We start from the raw sequence: 12,173 nt of genomic DNA on the forward strand, positions 1-12,173 counted from the left end.
CAGCTCAAAAAACCCAACCTCAGTCTCAAAGATAGTTACTTTGCCACAAAAAAATTTAAATGTTTAAGTTTCTCATTACAAAGGTTGCATTTACTAGTCTTTTATTTCAGTGCCTAAAGAGTAGAAGTGTATATTCAGAAACAAACAATTATGGGAGGTGATTCATTAATATTAAATATGATGCCAATGGTATTTTAAAGGTTATTGGAGAATTAGAAGGGGGTAGGGTGCGGGATGAAAAATTAATGGGTGCAATGTACACCATTCAGGTAATGGCTGCACAAAAAGCTCAGACTCCAAATTACTTCATATACCTATGCAACAGAACTGCACTTGTACCCCCCCAAGTCTATACTGAGGGAAGTGGCTAAGATGTTGCTATACAGGTTTTATACCATTTATCATATACAAATTATAACCTTGGTGAAAGGAACTTATAAGCTAGTACTCAACAGGAGAAACGATTTAGCTCTAAGCCTTCACCCAGATATAAATTCAGCTTTAGAATTCTTGCCAATTTAGTCCTAGACAGATTGGCCTGCCCAGTCATTTCTCTTAACATAGCATATTGCTTAGTTATTACATGTACTAGTATTAGGATGACTTTTTTGTTCACAAAGATGAAAGTAAACTGAATAAAAAAGGTGAAACCTTTACTGTAAGGGGGAATTTGATTGCTATTTGAAATTAAAGAGCTTTAAGATTCCAACCATCTGGTACAACAGCAAACTCTGAAGGGGGAGCCAGACAGGGAACCTAGAGGTACAAGCAATGTCTCCCCAGCTGTCGGCCTCAATGAGAATCACCCATAAATGATCTAATTATTCACAAGATGATATAATCTTTCAAATATGTTCAAAACAGGTCTGACTAGTGACTATGAGAATGGAGCTATTTAGAATTGATTTAAAAGAAAACACTTTATTGTTCAGCAATTAAAACAGCCAAATACGTATTTTTCTCCATAATGTATTGTGATGTTATCAACATCAAGTAAAATGCTCATTTTCATCATTTGCTTCTGTTCATGTTTTCTTGAACAAGTCTTCAATTTTCCTTCCAAAATGTTGCATGCCACACCTCCAAAACAAAGTCAGAAACCAACAGTGAAAATCATTCCATACTCAAAGTTCTCATATAACCTCAATATTCACAAGTCGCCCCTCAAAAAATTAATGTTGAGAATACCCCACATGCAAAAGCAACTTCAACAAGAATCGGCCCCCACCCTTTGAAGTTTATCAGATACTTTCTGAACTATCAGCAGATATAGTTGCTTGACAAATCACTTACTTGAGGCAACGAAGCAGAAGTATTTTTAAACATGACAGCTAAGAACATTCATCTACAGCAACCTATATGCTAAAAAGAAAGAATATTCACCCTTAATTAAATTATTGCCTTACATACATGTCAGTAATTAATCAATGTACATTACTGGCATCTCAGTCTTAAAATTATTTCTTCAAAGACACCCTCAGCTGGGTAAACGGCAAAAAGTAATTTAAGTCATCACTGTGCCAGCTATTAAACCTATCTGTCAAGAATACATCACATAACTAAAATTAATTAAATTTAGGTACCTCAATACATGACGTGTGATCCTAGTCGTTTTTTCACAGCCTTCTACAAGTTTTTGGAAAACATTTGTCATGATGACCTTCATACACCTTCACCGCAAAGGCTTTCTTGCACCTGGAAATTAAATATTACATTTTGAATTCCCATTTTTATTTGCATTTTGTTTGGTATCTTATATGTAAGAATGGTCCAAGAAGAGAATCTCATTCCTTTAGGAACTGTACTTGCAACCTACCTTTCAGACTCCCAACTCACTTTTTAATAAAAAAGTACTATTATTCTAGTACCTGTTTCTGCTTTTTTGATAGTCAGTACTGACAAACCCAAACCTCTGTAACTATGTTTGTCTGATTAGCACCTAATAATTCCACAAATTAGCTTATTCCAAACTGGAAACAGGAGCCATTAGCACTGGCAGGAAAACGGTGGAAACATTTTATGATATCCTTCACTGTGGCAGTTTTGACTTTAAGACACAATGGTCATAGCGAGTACACAGCCATTGCTTTTCTGTCTCACAGCTCGACAAGGATGAGCTATGAGCCAGGTTAGATGTATAAAAACTGGCGTGAAGACCTTCACCTAAAAACATTAAAACAGCAAACCTAGCAGTTTTAGAGCAGGGATACCTATGTTGGCATTTTTACTGGACACATGCCTGTAAAATTAAGTCCCAAGTTAACAAAACACTGCAAAGAACATGGACTGGGGTAAAAAATCATGTCATCCAGCATCCCAGGAGAATACATCATTGAGCCAGGCAGTAATAGGAAATGATTTATTAAGACATACAAGGTTGGACCTTGCAAAACAATAATTTTCATGTGCTGAAATGCTGAAAATATTTCACACAATCAATATTAGGAATATAAATTACTGGTTTTGAGTAATTAAAAAAATTAACTGAAACAAAAATGTTTCAGTTCAATATTATGATTCACAGGAACTGCAGACAACAGCATGCATAATCCTGTCTTTACAAAACCTAAAAAATGGACCAGACACAGTTTCTCACACCTGTAATCCTAGCACTTTGTGGGGGCTGGGGCGAGTGGATCACCTGAGGTTGGGAGTTCTAGACTAGCCTGGCAAAACCCCGTCTCCACTAAAAATACAAAAATAAACTGGGCGTGAGGGTGGGTGCCTGTAATCCCAGCTACTTGGGAGGCTGAGGAAGGAGAATCGCTTGAACCTGGGAGGTGGAGGCTGCAGAGATCGTGCCACTGCACTCCAGCCTGTACGCGAGACTCCATCTCAAAAAAGCAACAAAAAAACCCAAAGCTATCCACGCCACCCCCTCCCCCACAAAAACCAAAAGACTGATGGGCACAAAATTCCAAATGGTGGGTACCTATGAATAGGAAGCAGGGGAATGTAAACAACAGATACTCCAGTATTGGTAATATCATAGTTCTCAAATGTATCGGTGGATTATTTTGTATTATGCTTGAGAACTTTCCTGGACTACCAATTTTATCAATTATTTCGTTTGGAAATTTTTAGAAGTCCCAGCACTTACCAGTGAAAACAGAATTCAAGCTACTGAAGCCTCAAAAATAAGAATACCAAAAATATTTCAAGTATAAGCCATGACATTCGTCCTCTTGACAGTTAACGATTATTTCGCACGAAGCAATGCATTTCAAATTTGAAGAAAAAAAAACCACCTATACTAAGTCTCACTGATGAAATTTTAAAATTTGTTTCTATGGCCGGGCGCGGTGGTTCACGCCTGTAATCCCAGCACTTTAGGAGGCCTAGCCGGGTGGATCACGAGGTCAGGAGCTCAAGACCAGCCTGGCCGAGATGGTGAAACCCTGTCTCTACTAGAAATACAAAAATTAGCCGGGCCTGATGGCAGGCACCTGTAATCCCAGCTACTCGGGAGGCTGAGGCAGAAAACTGCTTGAACCCTGGAGGTGGAGGATTCAGTGAGCCAAGATCCAGTCACTGCACTCCAGCCTGGGCGACAGAACAGACTCTGGCTCAAAAAAAAAAAAAAAAAAAGTTAACAGGTTTTTCCAGCCTCCCAGTTGCTGACCGGTTTCTTCTGTATTATGTCCAGAAATACACATCTCTATGTAAATACAAGTATCTCCGTGTGTAGCAGGCATTTAGCCTAACGGCCTTCCATACTTGCACGTGTTGTTCTCCGACCTCCATGCCTTGACTTTAGAGCGTATTACGAAGGAAGGTCCAGGAACAAATACCGACTAGTTTTACGAATGGGTCGAGACTAGTTATGACTCAGTAAACTGCGCTTATTACAATTTCAAAGCCACTCACAAAGCACGGTCAAGTAAGGGTCGTCCTGACAACTAACGGATAATCACCTTCCTATTTATAAAATGCTCCCTTTTAAGGAAAACAAGCTGCCTACTTACTAAGAGCCTGAAACCGCCAAGGCCGCACGCACAACTTAGATGACACAAGAGAGATCTGGCCAAGGCCGGGTGGAGCACGAAGCCCCGCGGCGGTCCCTTGCAGGCACCTCCTTAAGTCAGAAGGCCCTTCACCAGTTTCTGAGCAGAGGACAGTGAACCGGTGTTGACGGATAAAGGTCAGCTAGGCCACCCAGGTGGTTACTGACAAAACGCGACTGCGCAGATGGCTTGTGGGGAAAGCTCGTGGGCCTTGGGGGCGCCGGGAGCGTAGCCTTTTGGCCTACGCAGCAGCCGCCCGCTCCGCTGCGCCAGGGAAAGGGACCGGGCCGCGCTCGGCACCCACATGGCGGAGGAACCCGGCACATAGAGGAGGAGTACCTAAGACCGCGATCACTCTCACCTCGCAGAGCACAGCTACCGGCCCGCAGGCTCCGCCGCCGCCACCACACCAGCATGACAGACGGTTCTTCGCGCTTCTTCCTCCCTCGCCGGTCGCGCGGGAAAGGAAGAGCGACATCTGAGGGCAGCTCTTAGGCACTCCGGTGGCCCCGCCTCTTCCGGTACGCGGCCCCGCCCCTCCCCGGGTGAAAAGAGGGAGTGAGTGCCGGGGCTCTGGGAAGGGGGCGGAGGGGAGATGAGACCGGCACCTCAGTCCTCCTCCCTAGTTGAGCGGTGCGGCGACGCCGTGTGCCGCACATTAAGTTTATGTGGGGGCTTTGTGACTTCCCGCAGGGGCTTTCCAGGCTCAGGAATACCTCTGCTAGAGCTTGTCAATGATTAATTTACCAGTTTGCAGTGGATGCAAACGAGCAGTATATACCCTAAAAGGCCGGGCGCGGTGGCTCAAGCCTGTAATCCCAGCCCTTTGGGAGGCCTAGGCGGGAGGATCACCCGAGGTCGGCAGTTCGAGACCAGCCTGTCCAACATGGTGAAACCCCCATCTCTACAAAAAAATTGGCCGAATGTGGTGACGCGTGCCTGTAGCTACCCGGGAGGCTGAGGCACGAGAAATCGCTTGAACCCAGGCAGCGGAGGTTGCAGTGAGCCAGGATCACGCCACTGCACTCTAGCCTAGGTGAGACTCCGTCTCAAAACAAACAAAAAAACACATATATATAGCATTCGTAAAGCAGTTACCTACCTTGTTTATGAACATGTTATAATTTGCTATTGATTTCCATGTCTTATTACTCCTGTTTTTCTCAATCATTGTATTATAGAATCCTGGCTGCAAAGCACTGGGTTTAATGCTGGAGGAGAAAGATTTATGATCTTGTTGCCAGAAAGAATACACATGAAAGCATATGATTAAACAATTGAATTATTTAAATATAGGTCATCTCTCCTTAATTTTTTTGGCTTTTGTTTTGTTTTGAGACAGAGTCTCTCTTTGTCGCCCAGGCTGGAGTGCAGTGGCGAAATATTGGCTCACTGCAAGCTCCGCCTCCCGGGTTCATGCCATTCTCCTGCCTCAGCCTCCGGAGTAGCTGGGACTACAGGTGCCTGCCACCACGCCCGGCTAGTTAGTTTTGTTGTATTTGTAGTAGAGACGGGGTTTCACGGTGTTAGCCAGGATGGTCTCGATCTCCTGACCTCGTGATCCGCCTGCCTTGGCCTCCCAAAATGCTGGGATTACAGATGTGAGCCACCGCGCCCGGCCATTTTTTTTGTTTTTTGGTTGGTTGGTTTTGTTTTTTGAGACAGGGTCTCCCTCTATTGCTCAGCCTGGAGTGCAGTAGTGCGGTCATGGCTCACAGCAGCTTCCATCTTCTGGAATCCTCAAGAGATTCTCCCACCTCAGTCTTGAGTAGCTAAGTGCTCACCACCATGCCCTAATTTTTAAAACATTTTGTAGAGATGCGGGTCTCACTATGTTGGTCTCCAACTCCTGGCCTCAAGCGATCCTCTCGCCTTGGCTTCTCAAAGTGCTGGGATTACAGGCATGAGCCACAGCGCCTGGCCAATCTCTCCTTTAGAAACTGGAAATCTAAGAAACAAATACAAAATCCAGTACAAAATTTCAATTTGCCTCAAGTCACATAGAGTATGAATATCTAAGCCTAGTAAGCCTAGCAAAACAAATTGTGATTGTACCTCCTTTAACAAAGGATTGCAAAGTATTTTACAGGAGCTTAATAATCTTTGCTTGGGCCTCCAAGTGGAAGTTGTTTCTCCTGTTAAATAGTGACATGGACCTCAACCTGCTTCATGGACCTCCTGGGTTCAAGCTATTCTCCTGCCTCAGCCTCCAGAGTAGCTGGGATTACAGGTGCCTCCTGCCACATCCAGCTAATTTTTGTATTTTTAGTAGAGAGGGGGTTTTATCATGTTGGCCAGGGTGGTCTTGAACTCCTGATCTCAAGTGATTCACCCGCCCTCGCCTCCCAAAGTGCTGGGTTACAGGCGTGAGTCACTGCACCCAGCTATGTCTTCATATAACAACATTCAAAGGTGGGAAGGAGGGACATTTCACATGTTTCTCTTTTAACCAGGTTGGAAAATCTTCCCCAGAACGCCCACAGTAGACTTGTCTTCTGGTCTCATTGGCCTTGATTGGGTTACAAGTCCAGGCATTATCAGCTTATATTATGGGAAAGTGGACTCTGACAGAAAGGGCAGGGAGATGCCTGTTCCGTAGGCTGCTAATAGTGCCTGCACACAGAGGAACCTTAACTTTAAAGTGTGAGGGTAATTGCTGTGAATCCATGAGCTCACCTCTCATTACTATTCAAAGTGAGAGAAGATTACAAGGATACAATGAAAGATACAGGAATTCTGACAAAGAATGGATACAGATTTTCAGTTCCACTTCTGTTACAAAAGCAAAAATAGCTTTTCTTTAGCATAGCTTTATTGACATACAAAAACTGCACATATTGAAAATGAAAAATTGGAGAAGTTTTGACATATGCGAAATCATCACCTGTGAAACCATCACCACATTCAAGATAATCAGCATACTCATCATCCCTAAACATTTCTTCATTCCCTAATCCAAAAGTCACCCTCACATCACTCCCCTCAACTGCACCAGGGAACCACTGACGTTTTCTGTCATTATAGATCAACTTGCTTTTTCTATAATTTGTTTAAATGAAATCATTCAGAATATACTTTATTTACAGTGTTATTGAGGTATTATTGACATACAAAAAATTGCACATATTTAATGCATACAATTTGATGGGCCAGGATGCACTGTGTTTTGGTCTGGCTGCTTTCACTCAGCATAATTATTTTCAGATTCATCCATGCGGTTGTGTGTTACAACAGTTAATTCCTTTTTATTGCTGAATGGTATTCCCTTATCTGAGTATACCACAATTTTTTTTTCTGTTTTTTGTTTGCTTGCTTGTTTGTCTGTCTTTTGAGACAGAGTCTTGCTCTGTTGTCCAAGCTGGAATGCAGTGGTAGGATCTTGGCTCACTGCAACCTCTGCCTCCTGGGTTTAAGCAGTTCTCCTGCCTCAGCCTCCCGAGTAGCTGGGACTACAGTCGCCTGCCTGCCAGCAAGCCTGGCTAATTTTTGTATTTTTAGTAGACATGGGGTTTCACCATGTTGGCTAGGCTGGGCTCGAACTCCTTGCCTCAAGTGATCCGCCTACCTTGGCCTCCGGAAGTGCTGGGATTACAGGTGTAAGCCACTGCACTAGGCTCCTGTCTTCTTCCTTTTCCTCTTCTTCCTTTTCTCCTCCTCTTCTTCCTCTTCTTCTTCCTCCCTCTCTTCTTCCTCCTCCTCCACTTCTTCCTCTTCTTCCTCCTCCTCTTCTTCCTTTTCCTTCTCCTCCTCTTCCTTCTCTTCTTCCTCTTCCCCTCTCTCTTTCTGTTGCAGCCTTTGTATTTCTTCATCTATCGAAGACCTCCTTGACTTCCTCTCTTCTTTGAGTTCATTTCTCGAATTTCCTCTTCCTATGCAAAACTTTTTTTTTTCCTATAGTTTCTTGTTGGAAAAATGCAAAGTTTAATGTTCACTACTTTATGTTTTGCTCTTAGTAAAGGGATTTTTGGAATTTAGAACTCCCTTTTCCCTTTCGAGTCTGTCATCTCCAAAAGGGCTTAAGAAAGTTAATCTAGAGACTCAGAGTTGCCTAGAAGCCTTGATTACTAGTATCCATCATTTCCCATTGTACTTTTAAAATACTGACTTGTGTGTATGGTCAATTGATTTTTGGCATGGGTGCCAATACCATCTATGTGGAAAGGACAAACTTTCCAACAAATGGTGCTGGGAAAACTGGATATCCAATGCAAAAAAATAAAATAAAATAAGTTGGACCTTTATCTAATATTATATAAAAAAAATTAACTCAAAATGAATCAAAGACCTAAATTTAGGGGTTAAAACTATTAAATTCTAGAAGAAAACATAGGGGACAATCTTCATGACACTGGATCTGGCAGTGATTTTTTTGGCTATAACATCGAAAGCACAGGCAACAAAAGGAAAAATAAATTGTACTTCATCAAATTAAAAAATTTTATGCATCAAGGGATACTGACAAGAGAGTGGCCAGGCTAGTCTCCAACTCCTGGCCTCAAGCGATCCTCTTGCCTTGGCTTCCCAAAGTGCTGGGATTACAAGTATCAGCCACAGCTCCTGGCCAATCTCTCCTTTAAAAACTGGAAATCTCCCCGTCTCTACTAAAAAAAATACAAAAAATGAGCCAGGTGAGGTGGCGGGCGCCTGTAGTCCCAGCTACTCGGGAGGCTGAGGCAGGAGAATGGCGTAAACCTGGGAGGTGGAGCTTGCAGTGAGCTGAGATCCGGTCACTGCACTCCAGCCTGGGCGACAGAGCAAGACTCTGTCTCAAAACAAACAAACAAACAAACAAAAAACAACAACAACAACAAAAAAAAACTGGAAATCTAAGAAATACAAAATCCAGTATGAAATTTCAATTTGCCTTAAATAACATAGGGTATGAATATCTAAGCCTAGCAGAACAAATTGTAATTTTTGGTCTTTATAGATTCCAAATATTTTCTCCTAATCTGTGAATGGTTTGTATTTAATAACACTGAACCATACGTTTAAAATTGGTTAAGATAGTAAATTTTGTTACACGTATTTTACTACAATAAACAATGTCTTTCTTTTCTTTTTCTTTTTCTTTTTTTTTTTTTTTTTGAGATGGAGTCTCACTCTGTCGCCCAGGCTGGTGTGATCTCAGCTCACTGCAAGCTCCACCTCCTGGATTCAAGCGATTCTCCTGCCTCAGCCTCCTGAGTAGCCGGCTTTACAGGTGCCTGCCACCAATGCCTGGCTAATTTTTGTATTTTTAGTAGACACAGGATTTCACCATGTTGGCCAGGCTGGTCTCAAACTCCTGCCCTCAAGTGATCCACCCACCTCAGCCTCCCAAAGTGCTGGAATTACAGGCGTGAGCCACCACATCTGGCCTACAATTAATAATTTTTTAAAAGACATTTTAAAAAGGAAAGAAATCCACCCATCTTCACATGGCCTATCTCATTTTCTGCTTCTCCTTTCTGGTGATGCTACAGTCATCATGGCCTACTCTTAGTTCTTGGAACATGTCAGATAATTTTCACATCCCAAGGCCTTTACTGTTGCCTGGAATTCTCTTGTCCCAGATTTTTTAATAGCTGATTTCTTTTTTTGATCTCAGTTTTAATGTCAACTTCTCAGAGAGGCCACATTTCCCCCACCTGTCTAAAGTGGGCCAACTCCAACACATCTCCCTTTTTATTTCCTTCATTAACACTTAGCATAGGCCAGGTGTAGTGGCTCATGCCTGTAATCCCAGCACTCTGGGAGGCCAAGGCGGGTGGATCACCTGAGGTCGGGAGTTCGAGACCATCCTGACCAACATGGAGAAACCTTGTCTCTACTAAAAATACAAAAATTTATCCGGGCGTGGTGGTGCATGTCTGTAATTCCAGCTACTCGGGAGGCTGAGGCAGGAGAATTGCTTGAACCACTGCACTCCAGCCTGGGCAACAAGAGTGAAACTCCATCTCAAAAAAAAAAAACAAAAAACCACTTAGCATAATCTGCAATTTTCTTGTTTATTTACTTATGTACTTTCACACCCTCACTGCATATAAATCCTGTGAGAGGAAAGTTCTTGTCTTATTCACCTTTTTATTCCTGGCACCTAATACAGTCCCTAGCACTTAATAAATGTTTGTTGAATGAATAAATAAATGAATCACACATATGTGCTGATTTGGAAAAATTGTCAAGATATTTAAAAATTTTAAAGCTAGATGCAGAAGGTATTTGGAAAGACTGCATTTTTGGTTAGATTTAAAAAATGCAGGACGGGAGGGAAGATCACCTGAGCCTAGGAGTTCAAGACCAGCTGAGCAACATAAGGAGACCCCATATCTACAAAAAATTAAAAAATGATCTGGGTGTGGTAGTACATGCCTGGTGGTATAGTCGCAGCTACTCCAGAGGCTGAGGTGGGAGGATAGCTTGAACCCAGAACACTGAGGCTGCAGTGAATCTGATCTCACCACTGCACTCCAGCCTTGGTGACAGAGTGAGACCCTGACGCAAAAAAAAAAAAATAAAAGAAGCATAGATGTGATTGTTAATGCATAGGACTTTTTGTTAAGAGACTACAAAAGCACCTGTTTATGACTGGGCATGGTGGCTCACGCCTGTAATCCCAACAATTTTGGAAGCCAAGACCAGTGGATTGCTCAAGCCCAGGAGTTCCAGACCAGCCTGGGCAACATTGTGAAACCCTGTCTCTACAAAAAAATACAAAAAACTTCACCAGGCGTGGTGGCACGTGCCTGTAGTCCCAGCTACTTGGAAGGCTGAGGCCCGAGAATCACTTGAGCCCAGGAGGTGGAGGTTGCACTGAGCTGAGATCGCACCACTGTACTCCAGACTGGGTGACAGACCAATACTCTGTCTCAAAAAAACAAGAAAACAAAAAAGAACCTGTTGGTAATTTTATAGTGAATGCCTCTAGGAATGAAACTAGAGTTTGTGGGTAAAGTGATCTTATTTTTTAATATATCATTCTTTCCTATTTGGATTTTTACTATGCATATGCATTGATTTTGTAATTAAATTAAATTGAAAAAATACTATTAAAGTATTTTCTCTGCAGGGTGCAAAACTAGACCATTTCTAAGATTTGCCCCATCAGCCCATTATTTCTTCATCCTGAGTGGCATTATAAAAAGGGTTCAGTATTTTCCAGCAATGAGTGCATCCCTGGGTGTCACTGGTCTCTAAGTTGCTGAAATGAGCTAATGCTGACAGTTACAAATACAACTAAAACCACTTCAAGGGGAAAATTTCATGGTTTAAATTCATAGTTTATCAAAAGTAACGTTTAAAAAAGAGCGCTTCTTTGATGATATAATCATGATTACCTTATGAAGTTTATGTTGTATAGACATACATGTCGATTCAGGGACATATAGGATATTATTTTTTATGGGCTGTCATAATCTATAGTCTGCACTTACATATGTGAATCTCATTAGTAATTTAATACATTTGGCCCTTGGCCCTTTTTTATATTAGTGAATGATTTAGAGAATCTCCCATGTCCCCTAGATGTTTGCAGCAGAAAATGGGGTTGGAACTGGTAGGAAGTTGGCTGTAATAACTATATCCTTGTGCTTTTCCTTGCTCAATAGTAAGCATGTCAAAATAGAGTTAATGCAAGAGAAATGTAAATGACCCTAGTCATAAATGCATGACTTTTCTATATAAGATTCTTCTACCTCAAGCAGAATTATTTCTAAACATAATATTGACATTGAGATAATCATAGTATTTATACCTCTCGTCAAGGTTAAAGTTCCAAATCTGTGGAAAAATACATTAAATTGTCAGAAACTAGGGCACTGATCTAAATGAAAATTGATTCTTAAACACTTGAAATATATGAACTTTACTGAGATAATTTTGGTGAAAATTAACTAAATTACTTATTATTTCTGCCAGGATCCAAAATAATGAGGTAGTCACAGTGGCTTTAATTGTCAATGTGAGACACTAGTGTTTTCCTTTTCTGTTTAAACATTTAAGTTTTATGTTAAGAATAAACTTTGCAAATAACTACTTAAATACTACAAATTCTGAATGCAAAGGAATGTTTTAAAATTATTCAAGCTGGCCAGTGAGACCTGGTGGGAAGTCTGCTAGGGGACTTGAGGGAAGGTTTTCTTCTGTGATGAAGAGACACATACGGGAAGAAATGCCTCTTCTTCCCCG

At 41.8% G+C, this 12,173-nt stretch overlaps 1 long non-coding RNA gene and 1 other non-coding gene across 2 annotated transcripts; both read right to left on the reverse strand.

Annotated features, from left to right (window-relative positions):
* Positions 1-901: 901 nt before the first annotated feature.
* Positions 902-4,503, reverse strand: LOC117079158. Its single transcript, XR_004435282.1, has 4 exons — positions 4,366-4,503; positions 1,584-1,695; positions 1,294-1,362; positions 902-1,080 (listed from the first exon to the last, which is right to left on the reverse strand). It is a non-coding gene; the product is annotated as an uncharacterized LOC117079158 (long non-coding RNA).
* LOC117079700 lies at positions 1,437-1,525 on the reverse strand. The gene has a single exon (XR_004435555.1). It is a non-coding gene; the product is annotated as a small nucleolar RNA SNORD87 (small nucleolar RNA).
* Positions 4,504-12,173: the final 7,670 nt, after the last annotated feature.

This window comes from Trachypithecus francoisi, unplaced genomic scaffold, assembly GCF_009764315.1.
Source record: "Trachypithecus francoisi isolate TF-2019V2 unplaced genomic scaffold, Tfra_2.0 Lachesis_group7, whole genome shotgun sequence".
NCBI classification, from domain to species: domain Eukaryota; kingdom Metazoa; phylum Chordata; class Mammalia; order Primates; family Cercopithecidae; genus Trachypithecus; species Trachypithecus francoisi.